The sequence below is a fragment of the Musa acuminata genome, chromosome BXJ2-9 (assembly GCF_036884655.1).
Source record: "Musa acuminata AAA Group cultivar baxijiao chromosome BXJ2-9, Cavendish_Baxijiao_AAA, whole genome shotgun sequence".
Lineage (NCBI taxonomy): Eukaryota > Viridiplantae > Streptophyta > Magnoliopsida > Zingiberales > Musaceae > Musa > Musa acuminata.
The window spans coordinates 35,631,666-35,649,603 of NC_088346.1; positions in this window are offsets into that span (position 1 = coordinate 35,631,666).

Sequence of the window (17,938 nt, forward strand, 5' to 3'; positions counted from 1 at the left end):
CTTGTTTGATTGTTTAACATTTTAGGTCAAGCAATTTAAATTGTTATGTGGTAGTGAAACTCTGTGGGAGGTCGTAAGAGTAAAATGGGTAGCTCTCTGGTGTTTTATGTCTGTACTAGACAGCTCCTTCTGTTGATATAAACTTCAACAAAGGTTTGGAGCAAAACATAATCTAACAAATATTCTTTGGAGCAATGGTTACAATTCTTGCTGTTAATTTTGCAAAGATACACATACGATTAATACGATATCCTGTTCATGATCTCCATTGTGCCATGATTCTGTTTCAGGCTCATCGATCTATTATGCTGCTAGTCCATCAGGTTAGATCCTAATAAAAGGTATAGGAGCCAACATAGTAGTCCATCTCTTGCACTCATGAATAGTGCAAGAGACATCCGATATGGAATCGACGCTAAGTTGAATCTCACATATCGCTTGCCATGGAATAATTCTGAACTATGTATTGGATTTTGAGTCTTGACCAGAACATCAAGATTTTAATTGGGGATGTGTTTTCAAGCTCATCAAGTTACTAGGTCAGTGGTACATTTGGTTGGATGGTGAATATGATTGTTTCAAAATATTTGGTTTGTAATTTTTAGCCCTTAATATCAACAGGTTAACATTCCTCCATCCATGATTGTTCAAGTATATCCCACATAGTCTACTTATTTTGAAAAGTCTTCTAGTCTAGGCAGAACCAAAACCCCCTTTTATATTAGGTCCTTCACATGCCTATTTATTTAAAATAAATCTTTTCTTAAACTGGAAATTCTTGACGAGTTTGAAATTGCTGAATGAGTTTCTTTGTATCAAGAAAACTTATTGTGCCTATTCTCTTCCTTTTTCAACTTTAACTTTTTATTTTTATTTTATCATTTACATGTTATATATGTGTCGGTGATTGATCAGAGATGATCTTAACATTATTCAACTCATTAAGCAAATCTTAAGCCTAAGAAACAACAAGCCTCGTTCTTATAAAACTTAGATTAGGACAGTCATTATCCAAAAAGAAATAGGAATAGCCACTAAGCAAAGAGAGGGTGTTTGTCTTACAAGAAAAATAATAGTTGTGGCACCTATAAGAAAAGCCCTAAAAGGAAAATTTTATTTGTTGTGCTCCACAAGAAAAATCCATCAACAGTAACCACATTAAGAGAACCGATGTATTGTTCAAAAATCAACTTTCAACTCCTTACGGCCAATCTCATTGAACGGTGTATTTCCTAGTGCAAATTATTAACATATGGAAGGATATTAACGATGAGATATAAAGAAAAATAAATTTTTGTATATGAACAAATACTAGTAAGTTAAATTCTGGATGATTGAGAATAGTCTCTTTACGTTGTCCTTCTTTTCTTTCCTTTTTTTCTCTTTGGATTTCTGTCTTTTTCTCCTCCTTTTTGCTGTTGTAAAGATCTCCCCTACTGCCCTCGTTGCTGTCATATTTATGCCTATTTTTGCAGCCACCTCACACCCCCTAATATGAATTAGGGTTAGGTTAAGGGGGTGGGCTGTGGGCTGAATATATGGGTTGTCAGCCTAACAACCTCCCCCTTCAGCCCATAAGAGAGGTTGTCCCATGACTCCTCAATGTGAAGCTATGTCGACCAGCTATCGGCATATCTCCTATCTTTCTTTTGGTAAAGTCTTTGTTAACATGTTTGTTCCGTTGTCATCTGTGTGAATTTTCTAAAGCTGCAACTGCTTCTCTTCAAATACATTTCGAATCCAGTAGTATCTAACATTTATATGCTTTGACTTGGAATGAAATATTGGATTCTTATACAAATATATGACACTCTGGTTGTCATAATGCACCACGTAATTTTTCTGTTTTAGCCCTAATTCGAATTTTTTGATCCATAACATTTCTTTGCATACCTCCGTAGCAGCAATATATTCTACCTCTATAGTGGAGAGAGCAATATGTCGTTGCAATCTGGATTGCCATGACATAGCTCCCCCTGCAAAAGTAAGTACATAACTTGAAATGAACTTCCTCGTATCTATATCTCTTGTCATATCTGCATTTGTGTAACCTGTCAACACAGGTGGTCCACCTCCAAAGCTTAAACAAACCTTAGAGCTCCCTTTGAGATATCTAAAAATCCACTTCACTACTGCCCAGTGCTCTTTGCCTAGATTTGTAAGAAATCTGCTGGTAACACCCACTACATCTGCGATGTCCGGCCTCGTACATACCATTGCATATATTAAACTTCCGACTACTAAAGTATAAGGAACCTTTTGCATATTCTCCTTCTCCTCATCACTTGATGGACTCTGTTCTGAGCATAACTTGAAGTGACCTGCAAGAGGAGAACCAACTGGCTTTGCATTGCTCACACTAAACATTTTCAATACATTCTCAATGTATTTCTCCTGTGATAACCAAATCTTCTTATTTTTCTTGTTACGGGAAATTTGCATACCTAGTATTTACTTTGCTGGCCCCATGTCCTTCATTGCAAAAGACTCACTCAGTTCCTTCTTCAACATATCTTTATCAAGAATAAGTATGTAATCAATATAAAGTAAGAGAATAATAAAATTCTCACTAAATCATTTGATGTACACATAATGATCTGAAGTCGTTCTTTTATATCAATTTTCTATCATAAATGAATCAAACTTTCTATACCACTGTCTTGGAGTTTGCTTTAGCCCATACAAGCTCTTCTTCAACTTACAGATAAAGTTCTCTTTACCTCTGACTTTAAAGCCTTCTGGTTGTTCCATATAAATTTCCTCCTCCAAATCACCATAAAAGAAAGTTGTCTTCACATCTAACTCCTCAACCTCCAAGTCCTGACTAGCAGTAATATCAAGAGCAACACAAATAGAAGATATTTTAACAACAGGAGAAAAATCTATTCAAAATCAATACCTTTCTTTTAACCAAAGTCTTTCACAACCAATCTAGCTTTGTATTTTGGTTGAGAGGGGTATTTATAGGCTTCAAGTTGAATCAAACTTGGAGCTTAAAAACATCTCATCCCGGGTTTCCTGGGTCCGAGCGGTACCACCGCTAGTGTCAATCTGACACTAACACTACGCTGGGCAGTACCACTGCCCAAACTAGCGGTACCACTGCTTGGCACCCTACTAGGGGTGATACCGCCGCCCAGACTGGTGGTACCACCGCCTGACATAGTCTCGGAGACTGTGCCACGACGGTGCCATTTCTTAGGTCACTGTTTGGGCCTTTTATTGGGCCCAACATAATCCTTACATGAGCCTAACTAATCCCTAATTGGGTTGGCCCAAATTCAAACCCAATTACGTCCTAACTACAATTCCTAAGACATATTCTAAGCTAAACAAGTCCGTAGGTCTAGCTTCTTTCGGCGAGCTTCCGACGATCTTCCAACGAACTTCTAACAAACTCTCGGCAATGTTCCAACGGACTCCCGGCAAGCTCCTGAACTTCATGATGATCTTCTTGGCGAGTTCCGATGAGCTTCTTTAGCAAGCTCCTAGATTTCTCAACTGGTTCCTATAGAACTTCCAACGAACGTCTGGACTTCCGATGAACTCTCGAACTCCCAACGAAATCGTGTATTTGACTTCGGGACTTCATTTTTCTTTATGCCTTGCTATCATAGTTAATCCTGCATATGTAAAAATATACTTCGATCTAGACAATTAATACTAAGCATTAATCATGTTGTCCGGCATGTCATTGGTCCTTCGATGCTTCGTCTGATTCTTCGACGCATCGTCCTCTCTTGCGGCCTATTGCCCAATCGGCCAGTTAACTCCACAACTTTGATATCCTTGGCACAATATCCATTCTTCTTGGCCCAATGCCCGAATCCATGGCCTAAAGCCTTCTATCAATACGTCGACCGATCCACCGGCTCGACGTCCAATCTTCTGACATGTTTTCCTCCAACCTAACATGATTCTTCCTGCTTTAAGTATCTCATCCTGATCGAAGCATCCTACGTCACTCAAAACGCAGATCAAATCATAAATACTATCAATTGGTTTCATCATCAAAATACGATATTCAACAATCTCCCCCTTTTTGATTATGACAACCAATTGATGACGGAGTTAACCTTAACTCCCCCTATCAATATGTCATATTGATAGAACCTTGAATTCAAACTGAATTCAAGTTATTACAAATTTCATCATGAATATTTGCAACACGTCATCATCCATAACATGATCATACTTCTCCCCCTTTGTCATGAACAAAAAGAAAAAGTTAGAACTATTTGGACATAGAAGTTTAAATCATTGCAATATAATCATGATCTTCAGTTTTATCATCATGCAAAATAGCAAAAATTTTGAGTTTTACGAGTTTGTAAATTTGCTAGATGTGCAAGTTTAATATGTTTTGCTTCTTAAGATAAGCAAGATAGCAATGTTGCTTCTCTTGAGATTGGAACCTAGCAAGTTTAGATGATGTTCAAGATAGCAAGTTTTACATCAAGCTAGTAAATTTTTACATCATTTAAAAAAATGGAAGCTAGCAATATTTCGAAAGCAAATACAAGATAGCTTTCTTGTCAAAGTGTGCACGCTAGTGATTCTTGCTTCCTTTAGCAATATGCAAGTTGCAAGTTTTTATATTTTCTTAACTTGTGCAAGCTAGCTATCTCTCCCTTTGTTATTGTCAAAAAGAAGGGATGAATACAATTTTGTATCTCTCTTTCCTTTTACAACAATTTCCAAATTATGACAAAGATAAAGTGTCATTCTTATTTCAAAATATCATAATTGAGATAAATATTGAAATCAAATTAAAATAATTTTGATCATGATTCACATCATATGCAATACATCACATACATCATAAAAAACATAAGTATTGCATGCATCATTCCAAATCATAAATATTTCATATCATGATGGTATCTAATTGTCAAATTACATTGCATTGTATCATGCATGATCATAATTTCTCATTTATATTTTATGCATAATTTCATATCATCACATGAAGAATATCAAGAAAAATTAATTGGGTGATGAGATAAACATTTCATGAATACAAGGAATTGCATCAAACCCATATGATGAAAGATAAGATCATGTGAATACCAAAAGACATGATTTCTTTTGAAAAAAACCTCCTTTTAAATAATAAAAAGAAAATCTTAGGAGATCGATTAATGAAAAATCTTGATTCATAATAAATCTTAATTTATAAGTATCAAGGAATCAAGATCATGATTTGGATAAAAAATTATTTAATTTTAAATCATCAAATCATCAAATCAAAATCATTTTTAAGAGATTCACAAAAGTGATAAAAATAGATTCATTAATCTCCTTTTTTGAAAACTCAATAAAGTAAGAAAAAAGAAATCTTTTAAGGAGAAACTTATCCTCTTTATAGTTGTTTCAATTCATGTGATTTATTTTATTTATGCTAAATAAATAAATGCATCAATATTTAAAATCAAAAGTGCCAGATTTATTACGTCACAGATCAATAAGGCATAAATCATAAAAATCATCATGTATAACTTTAAAATCTCATGCATAAAATCATGAATCATGGTATCAAAATATTTAATGTTTTTATTACATCATTATGCATCATTAAATATACAATCATCAACACTTACACTATTTCATATAAGCATGTCTTTTTCATTTATGTCAAATCAAAACATGCATCATTTTTAAAACCGAAAAAGCAACTTTCATTACGGCAAAAATCGATAATCCATAAATCGTAAGAATCATTATGCATAATTTTGAAATATAAATTTATTAAGCATGATCTCAAATTACATTATTTCATCAAGCATAATTTCATATTTTCAATCAAAATTATTTTGTTTGTTTATCATAAAATATATATTTTTCATGATTATTTTTAAAATAATTAGAAGGCTAAGCATGATCCAATTTTATTTTTGCATTTTCATGAAACATGCAATTCAAAAAAATATTTAATTTTCTTAAACTAAATTAAAACTAAATTAAAAATAAGTCATAAGTGTTAGGATCGGAGCAGCACTAAGAGGGGGGGGGGTGAATTAGTGCAGCGGATTAAAACTTCGGTTTTAGAAAATCTTTCGTACGATAAGAACGGAACTTGAAAAGCTTAATCTTGAAAGTGTATTCTTAAATATGCACAGCAAAAGTAATAAGGAACTAAAGCATATAAGAAGGTTTGCAATAATGTAAATAGCAATAATGAAATGCAAACCAAGGATCACGCCGATTTTAGAGTGGTTCGGTCAAATGACCTACTCCACTTGCGAGGCCCCTCTTCGATGAGGCTCCCACCTTCCACTAGCAAGTCTCTTGAAATGGAAGGGTAAATACCCCTCTTACAACTCTTTACAAGCGGTTCACTCTCTTACAAATTTTCAGCAAGAAAGAAGGAGGTGAACACTAGCAAATTGAAAACAAGACTATCTAAGACTTTTCTAGGGCCTTTCTCTCAAACACTTGCTGCTCAAAAAGTTGTATTCTCAGCTGAGAATAGAGGGGTATTTATAGGCCCCAAGAGGATTCAAATTTGGGCTCCAAAATTTGAATTCTCGTTGGGTTCCCGATGCTGGCGGTGCCACCGCCTGTCAGTGGCGGTGCCACCGCTTGTCACTTGTCAAAAGCTGACAGTGCTGGGCGGTGCCACCGCCCAGCCAAGCGGTGCCACCGCCTGGCTCTCGGACACTGGGCGGTGCCACCGCCCAGCCCAGGCGGTGCCACCGCCTATAGTGTTTTCAGCCCGTCTACAGAATTTCGAGAAGAGATGAGGTGAACACTAGCAAATTGAAAAGAAGACAAGCTAACACTTTTCTAAGACCCTTCTCTCAAACTCTTGCTGCTCAAAAAGTTGTTTTCTCAGCTGAGAATAGAGGGGTATTTATAGGCCCCAAGAGGATTCAAATTTGGGCTCCAAAATTTGAATTCTCATTGGGTTCCCGATGCTGGCGGTGCCACCGCCTGTCAGTGGCGGTGCCACCGCTTGTCAGTGGCGGTGCCACCGCCTGGCTCTCGGACACTGGGCGGTGCCACCGCCTATAGTGTTTTCAGCCCGTCTACAGTGTTTTCAGCCTACTTAGTTTGGCTTCAATCTTGGCCCAAACTAATCCGAACTCGGGCCCAATTGGCCCCTACTTAGGTTATAGGATTAATACCTAATCCTAACCCTAATTAACATGCTAACTACGAATTTAAAGACATTTTCTAAGCTATTACAAAGTTCGTAAGTCAAGACTTCTTCCGGCGAGCTTCCGACGAACTTCCGACGAACTTCCGACGGTCTTCCGATAAACTCTCGGAAACCATTCTGCGGACTCCCGGCAAGCTCCTAGACTTCACGATTTGATCTTGGCGAGTTCCAACGAGCTTCTTCGGCAAGCTCCGATCTTTCTCGGCGATCTCCGCGAACTTCCAACAAACCTTCCGGCGAGCTTCCGAAAATCCCTTCGGCAAGCTCCCTACTCATTCTCGGCTAGTTCCGGCAGCATTCCCGACGAACCTTCGGACTTCCGTCGAACTCTTGAACTCCCAACGAATCCTTCGTGCTTGACTCCGCACTTTGTTTCGCTTTGTCTTCATCGTTATCGTAGTTAATCCTGCACAGCAAGCTAAAACTCTACTCCGATCTAGACAGTTATTACAACGCGAATCGACATTACGTTGCCCGGCATGTCATTGGTTGGCGCTTCGTCCGATTCTTCAGCGCATCGTCCTCTCTTGCGACTTGTTGCCCAATCGGCGGTTGACCTCCGCAACCCCGATATCCTTGGTGCAATTCCGCTCTTGGCCCGATGCCCGACGTCCGAAGCCTTCTGCCATCCAATATCCTAACTTGATCTCCTCCGGCGCAATGTCAATTCCTCTTGCGTTAACTGTCTAATCTTGATCGAGTAGACCTGCATCACTCAAAATGCAGTTAAACATCTAAACACAATCAATTAGTTTCATCATCAAAATCCGAGATTCAACAATAAGAAGCATTATGTAATTTCAAAATAAACTAAAGGTATTTTGATTACCTCATCGTCGAAAGTCGTTAAGGTGTAGTTTGCCACCTCATCTTTGTTGATTTTCTCATCTTCAAATGAGCTTAATTCATCCCAATTTGTGTTCTTCTTCTTGCATTCATAGCAGGTAGTTGCGTTCTTTTTGTTCTTTAATTTTTGTTTTATAAACTTTTTAAATTTCATGAGTAGTTCAAGTTCACCATCATTTGAGCTTATGCTCGAGTGGTCTTCAATTGTTCTAAGTTTAAAATCCTTCCATTTCTTTGGAAGGTTATTCTCATATTCGTCAAGTGTCATATTAGTTATTTCGTAGATCATTAAAGACCCAATTAGTTCTTCAATTAGAAAATAGTTCAAATCATTTTATTCTTATATTGCCGTTACTTTTGAATTCCAATTTTTAGACAGAGATCTTAAAATCTTGTTAATGAGTTCAAAATTTGAAAAGCTTTTACTAAGTCCTTTTAGACTATTAACGACATCCGTAAAACGGGTGTACATGTCTCAAATAGTCTACTTGGTTTCATACGAAACAATTCGAAATCATGCATTAAAAGATTAATCTTCGAAACTTTTAATCTACTAGCGCCTTCATGTGTGGTTTCAAGAATGTGCCAAATATCGAAAGTCGTTTCGTACAAAGAAACCCAATTGAATTTGATTTTATCAAAGGCACAAAATAGAGCATTCATAGCTCTAGCATTTAGAGAAAAAGCATTTTTCTCCAAATCATTCCAACGGTTCATTGGAAGAGAAGACCTTTAAAAATCAAATTCGACTATGTGCCATAAATTGAGATTCAATGAAAGCAAGAAAACTCTCATTCGAGTTTTCCAATAAGTGTAGTCCGTCTCATTGAAAAAGGGAGGATAAATGAGAGAGTGACCCTCTTGAAAGTCGAAAAGAGTCATTTTTCTATGATGTTATACTAAACGAGAAAATATGAGGCTCTGATACCAATTGTTATGATCAAGAGCGGTATTAAGAGGGGGGGGGGGGGGGGGGGGAGGGGGGGTGAATTAGTGCAGCGGTAAAATCATATCTTCAAAAACTTTCGTATGATAAAATATATTCCGATGAAAATCGATTTCGGAAACTTAAATTTGAAAGCGTATATTTATGAAGTGAATGTAGTAGGCAAGTAAAGATTCAGTTTGCAGTATGTAAATGGCAGGAATTAAATGCAAACTAGAGAACACGCCAATTTTATAGTGGTTCGGTCGTCGTAACCTACATCCACTCCGTCGATTCCTCCTCCGTCGAGGCCACCGGCATCCACTATCGATCTTCCTTTAATAGGCAAAGATCAACCTCCTTCTTACACCCCTCTTCTCCTTTTCATGGGTTTAGGAGATAACCCTTACAAGCACTCACTCCTCTCTTATAGAATTCTAAACTTAGAATAGAGGAGGGAATTTCTAAAGAGATTGCGGTAACGTTTCTTCACTTTTAAATTCTCTGTGCTTATTTTTCTTAACCAGGGATGAGAGGGGTATTTATAGGCTTCAAGTTGATTCAAACTTGGAGCCTAAAAACATCTATCCCGGGTTTCTTGGGTTTGGGTCGTACCACTGCTTGCGCTGGGCGATACCACCGCTAGTGTCAGTCTGACACTAACACTGCACTGGGCGGTACCACCGTCCAGACTGGCGGTACCACCGCTTGACACAGTCTCGGAGACTGTGCCACAACGGTGCCATCTCTTGGGTCATTGTTTGGGGTTTTTATTAGGCCCAACACAGTCCTTACATGGGCCCAACTGGCCCCTAATTAGGTTGGCCCAAATCTAAATCCAATTACGTGCTAACTATAATTCCTAAGACATATTCTAAGCTAAACAAGTCCATAAGCTTTTGGCGATCTTCCGGCGAACTTTCAATGAACTCTCGGTAATGTTCCAACAGACTCCCGACAAGCTCCTGGATTTCATGACGATCTTCTTGGTGAGTTCCGATGAACTTCTTTGGCAAGCTCCAGGACTTCTTGGCTAGTTCTTGCAAAACTTCCGACGAACGTCTAGACTTTCGACGAACTCTCGAACTCCCAACGAAATCGCATCCTTGACTCTGGGACTTTATTTTGCTTTATGCCTTGCCATCATAGTTAATCTTGGACATGTAAAAACACACTTCGATCTAGACAATTAATACTAAGTATTAATCATGTTGTCCGGCATGTCATTGGTCCCTTGACGCTTCGTCCGATTCTTTGGCGCATCATTTGCCCAATCGTTCAATTGACTCCACAACTCCGATATCCTTGGTGTAATATCTGCTCTTCTTGGTCCGATGCCCGAATCCATAGCCCGAAGCCTTCTGTCGATACGTCAATCGATTTACCGGCTCGACGTCCAATCTTCTGACATGTTATCCTCTAGCCCAACATGATTCTTCCTGCTTTAATTATCTCATCCTGATCGAAGTATCCTATGTCACTCAAAACGTAGATCAAATCATCAATATTATCAATTGGTTTCATCATCAAAATACGAGATTCAACACACATATGCTCTACAACATCACCATCTAGGGCTATACATGGTGATAAGTTGATCACATCAACTGCAATCCTCAAAGCCTTATCCCAAAACCTTTTAGATAGCTTGGCCTATGAAAGCATACATCTAATCTTTTCCATAATGGCATGGTTCATCCTCTCTGCAATAGCATTATGCTGAGGTGTACTAGGAACTGTCATCTCATGTTGGATACGACATGTAATAATCATTAAATAATCCTGTGTACTCACCACCATTATCTGATCTTATGCATTTCAATTGCCTTTCAGTCTCCCTTTTAACCCTGTTATAAAACTCTTTGAAGACATTAATAACCTGATCTTTGGTCTTCATAGTGTAGGCTCAAACTTTCCTAGAAAAATTATCTATAAAAGTGACAAAACAAAGTGCACCACTTATACTAAGAACATCAATAGATCCACCAGGAGTTTTTGTTCTTAAAGGACCACATACATCCATATAAACACGGTCTAAGACATGCATTTTTTAAGATAAAGCAGGACTGACAAATGAAACTCTATGTTATTTACTAGCCAAACAATCAATATAAGGGTTCAGATGTGTACCTCTGAGGTTTGGCAGTACCTCTCTCTTGGAAAGAGCTTGCAGCCCCTTCTCACTTATGTGTCCCAGTTGCCTATACCACAACTCTATGCTGAAGTCTTTCTCCATAATATTTAATTGTTCACCACAAGCTTTGACCTACTACTTGTATAAGGTGTCACATTTCTTTCCACTAGCTATAACAAGAGAACCCTTACCGAGCTTCCATTGCCCTTTGTGAAATCTTCTATCATAATCTTCATCATCTAGCTTTCCAACTGAAATTAAATTCAGCCTCAAGTCAACCACATGCCTCATATCCTTGAGCACCAACTTGCAGCCAAGGTTGGTCTTTAAATGTATATCACCCATGCCAATGATATCTGCTATGCCATAATTGCCCATCTTGATAATACCAAAATTTTCAGACTTGTATATAGCAAAAAACTCCCTTTGTGGTGTAGTATGATAAGAAGCACCTATGTCAATCATCCACTCAAGATCCTGACACACACAAGAAAAAATATCATCAGAAGGAGACAAAATCAAATAATCACCACCCTGCACTATAGCTGTGATATTATCTTTTAACTCTATAGACTCCACTTCTTTTCTCTTTTTCTTGCTCTTCTTAGGTTACTTGCATTGATTCTTGTAATGTCCTTTCTCACTATAGTTATAACAAATAATATCTTTTCTTGATCTTGAATTGCTTCTACCCATGCGTGAACTGTTTCTAGACTTTGACCTTCCTCTGTTTTATGAGATATGTGCTTGTGAATCATTCTGAGATGTTACTGAATTTTTTCTTCTCAACTCCTCATTCAATAAACTGCTTGTTACTTGACTCATAATGACAACACCATCTGGCATAAAATTACTAAGGGAAACCACTAGTGTCTCCTAACTTTCTAGTAATGAACTTAGGAGTAACAATGCCTGAAACTCATCATCAAGAGACATTTTCATAGAGGATAACTATTTAGTGATACTCTGCATTTTATTCAAATGGTCAGCAATAGAAGCACCCTCTTTATATTTTAGGTTCATAGGTTTTTTGATAAAAAAAGCTTTGTTGCCAGCTATTTTTCTTTCATAGAGATTTTCTAACTTTTTCCAAAGAGAATATGTAGAAATTTCAGTAGAAATATAGTGAAAGATACTATCCTCAAGCCATTATCGAATAAACCCAACTGTTTTTCGATCTAACTTCTTCCACTCATTATCTGTCATAATTGTGGGTTTTGCACTATCCCCCTGCAAAGATCTATACAAATCTTTACAATACAAGATATCTTCCATTCTTGGTTTCTATATCATCTTATTGTTTCCATTCAAAATAATCATGCAAGAAACACTATTGGTCTTCATGATCAAATACAAAATTAAATCACCAAAACCCTGCTCTGATACTAGTTGATGGGATATAAAGAGAAATAAATTTTTGTATATGAACAAATACTAACAGGCCATAACACGTAGTGGAATTAAATGGAATCACAATCAAATAGAACACCAAGATATACGTGGAAAACCTCTCTAATGTGAAGGATAAAAAACCATAGGGCAAACTAGAGATAATCCACTATAAGAATAATGAATATACAAATCTCAATCTCTTACCCAAAACCCTAGCAATAATCACAAGAGAATAACTAGGATACAAGGATCACGTCACTATGCATAAAATTCTAAATCCTCCATAATTCTCCCCAAGTAGTCACAGTAAGAATCTACTGTAGATTTGATCTAAACTGAGATGAGAACACTGTTGGATGATTGAGAATAGTCTCTCTATGTTGTCCTTGTATTTTTCCCTTTCTTTCTCCTTGGATTTCTATCTTTTTCTCCTCCTTTTTGCTACTAGAAAGATCTCCTCTACTATCCTCGTTGCTGTCCTATTTATACCTATTTTCACAGCCACCTAACACCCCATAATATAAATTAGGATTAGATTAAGGAGGTGGGCTATGGGCTGATAAAGCCCACCTTGGGTTGAATATATTGGGCTGTCAGCCCAACAAATTAGGATAATCTATAAATATATTGACTTCAGGAATTCCTGGCATAGCTTGCTGTTAGATTAGGATTCATTGATGCTAGTCTTCTCAGATAGGAAACTGGGGCCTCCTTCACGAGTTAGCAAGAAAACGATATCAAGAATGTCAACAAAAGGACATATTTGTCTATTTGTTAAGGCTGTTGCTGTTAAGGATATTTACCCGAACTACCAACTCACCAAGATTCGATCTTCTTGTAGATCTATAATTTATACCTAGAATTGATTTCTATTTCAGTGATCAATGTGTTAGGATCGGAGCGGCACTAAGAGGGGGGGCTGAATTAGTGTAGCGGATTAAAATGTCAGTTTTGACAAATCTTTCGTACGATAAAAATCGAACTCGGAAGTGCTTAACTTGAAAGCGTATTTGTAAAGTTGTGTAGCAAAGGTAATGAGGAAATAAAGCACGTAAGAAGGTTTGCAGTAATGTAAATAGCAATAATGAAATGCAAACCAGAGATCACGCTGATTTTAAAGCGGTTTGGTCAAATGACCTACATCCACTTGCGAGGCCCTCTTCGATGAGGCTCCCACCTTCCACTAGCAAATCTCTTGAAGGGGAAGGGTAAATACCCCTCTTACAACTTTTTACAAGTGGTTCACACTCTTACAAATTTTCAACAAGAAAGAAGGAGGTGAATACTCTAGCAAATTGAAAACATGACTTGCTAAGACTTTTCTAAGACCTTTCTCTCAATCAATTGCTTCTCCAAAAGTTGTAATCTCAGCTAAGATTTGAGGGGTATTTATAGGCCTAAAGAGGATTCAAATTTGGGCTCCAAAATTTGAATTCTCTTTGGTTCCCGATGCCGGCGGTGCCACCGCCTGTCAGTGTCTGACACTGACAGTGGACTGGCGGTGCCACTGCTTGGCTCTCGGGTGCTGGGCGGTGCCACCGCTTAGCTCTCGAGTTCTAGGCGGTGCCACCGCCTAATCTGGTGGTGCCACCGCCTACACTATTTCAACTCACTGGTTAGGCTCCAAACTTAGCCCAAACCAGTTCGAACTCGGGCCCAATTGGCCCCTACTTGGGTTATAGGATTAACACCTAATCCTAACCCTAATTAATGTGCTAACTATGAATTTAAAGACATTTCCTAAGCTATTACAAAGTCCGCAAGTCAAGACTTTTTTCGACGAGCTTCCGGCGAACTTCCGACGGTCTTCCGATGAACTCTCGGAAACCATTCTGCGGACTCCCGGCAAGCTCCTAGACTTCATGATTTGATCTTGGCGAGTTCCAATGAGCTTCTTCGGCAAGCTCCGATCTTTCTCGGCGAGCTCCGCGAACTTCCAACGAACCTTCCGACGAGCTTCCGAAAAGCCCTTCGGCAAGCTCCCTACTCATTCTCGGCTAGTTCCGGCAGCATTCCCGATGAACATTCGGACTTCCGTCGAACTCTCGAACTCGCAATAAATCCTTCGCGCTTGACTCCGACACTTTGTTTCGCTTTATGTCTTCATCGTTATCGTAGTTAAACCTGCACACACAAGCCAAAACTCTACTCTGATCTAGACAATTATTACAACGCGAATTGACATTATGTTGCCCGGCACGTCATTGGTTGGCGCTTCGTCCGATTTTTTAGCGCATCGTCCTCTCGTGCGGCTTGTTGCCCAATCGGCGGTTGACCTCCGTAACCCCGATATCCTTGGCGCAATTTCGCTCTTGGCCTGATGCCCGATGTCCGAAGCCTTCTGCCATCCAATATCCTAACGTGATCTCCTCCGGTGCAACGTCAATTCCTCCTGCGTTAACTATCTAATCCAGATCGAGTAGACCTGCATAACTCAAAATGCAGTTAAACATCTAAACACAATCAATTAGTTTCATCATCAAAATTCGAGATTCAACAATCTCCCCCTTTTTGATGATGACAACTAATTGATGACTAACAGAGTTAACCTTAAACTCTCCGGAGTTTAACCAAACTTCCCCTATCAATATGCCATTGATAGAACACTTAGATTATCCCAAATCCAAGTAACATTCATCACATATTCCGATAAACATTTAAACCATCATGCAAATATATAAAATATTCAATTCAATGCATGAAGTAGCTCTAGCATGAAGCTAGATTTTCATCAATATTCAAGTTATTATAATATGAAGCTAGATTTTCATCACAACATATAAGCACAAAAGCATACCAAGATTCTTAAGTTCAATCATGGCAATTCAACACTTGAATTTTTGTGCAAGATTGCACTTTGCTTTTCTTTGCGAGTAACAATATTTATGATGTTTGATATAGCAAATTTCTTCGTTCAAGTGTGCAAGCTAGCAATAACTTTCTCCCCCTTGGTCAATGTCAAAAAGAAGGAGAGGAACCAATTATTTAGTCTTTTACATCAACTTTGCATCAATCAATATTTCAATCATCACATGATGCATACAAGACAATAATGCAAAGAAATCATTTCATGAAGGATATCAATGTGAAAATTCACCAAGGATCACATGATACAATCGCAAATCATGATATCATTATGCAATACATCATGAGATTGATAATTTATCATATCAATGAAAGATATCAATTGTTAAACATGATATGATAATAGTCTCAAAATTTTTAATTTGCAATACATGTGATACATTGCAATAGACTAAAAAATTTAATGCGATGCTTTTAAGGATATCAACCCATTTTTGATACAAAGCATTGTAAGAGCAATTATATTGTAAGTTTTCTAAGTTTTGCATTTTTTGCTTCTTTCGAGATAGCAATTCTTTGCTTCTCTTTAGATTGCAGGATTTGCAATTCATTGGTAGTGTTCACGATAGCAAGTTCTTTCAATGAAATGATCGACCTAGCAAATTTTCTTTCCTTTGAATTATGCAGGCTAGTAAACTAACTCCCCCTTTATTATTATCAAAAAGAAGGGAGAAACCAATGGCTAAAAAATTTAATCATTATACAAGCCATATTACAAAATCATGCCATGATATCAAGAAAATTCAAGAAGGACATGATTCATTCGATAAATCTTTTTAATAGAGCAAAAGAATTATACAACCAAGGATCATGATTAAAATATATCAATATCATAGATCAAGTCATGATTCATGATTCATCATAAAGCAAATTAATTTTCAATCATCACATTAGGCATTTAAAGAATTTTTGAAACATAGGAGAATGATTAATTTAAGCATGCAATGTTTCAATCAAATTCAAGTCATTAATACCAATACTTTCATATTGTGAGTATCAATTCATGAATACCAAAAGATATTATTTGTGATTCCAATTTTGCAAGATCAAGATTATGATTTAGATAAAACTCATTCAAATCAACTCGTTAACTTGAAATTCATAATCAAGTCATCAAAATCAATTTCGAGATTAATAAAATATCATGAAATCATTAATCTCGATCAGATGGGAAAAGCATTTTTTAAGTGATTCTTTTTCATCTAAGAATGCCTTAGTCATTATATGCCAAATCAAGATAACCATGAAAGTTCAAGACGTAAAGGCAAAATCTTATAAAACAACTCATCAAGCAAGATTTTAAACATCTATTTTCAAGCTAAAGTAAGTCAAGGATTCAATTATCTCATGTCATGAATTCCAATAGGCATCTCAAATTATCAACATCACATTAAAAAGATATTTCAAAAAGACATATCGATAAGTGATTCATTTGTATCATTTCATTTTCGGAAGATTCTCCTCTTTGGTAAATAAATCTAGGAGAACAAAATGAATTAAGGGAGATATAATATGATTGAAGCATTGAACATGATTCATATTTAAAATGTGTCTCATGTCATAAGTATGAATCAAGCATTTGTGAAATCCGAAATCATCCTCAAAATCACATTCAATAAATTCATACATGACAAGCATAGATTTATTGAAAAGTCGATAAGATAGAGGATTGTATTTCGTTTTTATAAATTTCTATTCATGTGATTTGCTTCTTATAAGCATGTCTTTACCTTTAATAAAACAAGTGTCAACATTTAAGATGGAAAGGTAAATTTCGTAAAACAAATCATCAAGCATGATTCCATGATAACATCCTTTTAATATCTTGATATTCATCATTAGGTATGATTTCAAAAAATGTTTAAGAGAAATCATTAAGACCAAATACATGATATACTCATGTATTTTTAAAATATTCATCATGTTTATTTTCATGAAATTCACAAATAAATTCATTAATCTCAATAGGATAGAAAATTCATTTCCATTTCATACAATTGATTTCATGTGAGGGTATTCAAGTCTTTTGTGAAAACATATATCACTTTAAAATCAAAATAAAAGTTTCGTCATGAAGCCGTCAAGACCAAACACATCATAATATCACATCTATCATCAAAAGACTATCAAGAAATTCATACATAGATGTACATGCACTATGTCATCTTAATATATCATGAGAATGTCATCTTAATTTATCATAAAAATGATTAGACCAAAAACATATTAATCTAAAATGAGAGTTTCAAATCAACATTTACTTCAAAAACTCATGCATGACATAAAATCATCAAGATACACATGCATAGATTAATCCTAAGCATTATCACATATCATATAATTATCATCCCTAATGTTGCATATATCATTCAACATTTCAAAACATAACATGCAAGAAACCTTAGCAATATACTTTTCATGATCAATTTTTTTTAAAATTTTTCAAAGATGCTAAAACGAAAAACCTGATATAATTTTTTGAAAAACAATTTTTTATTTTCTATTCCTACTATCTAAATTAAGCACTCATGAAAAACTTCAAGTAATTTCAAAATAAATCAAGAGAGTTGAGTTACTTACCTTATAGTCGAAGCCCATCAAAGCCCAATTCACT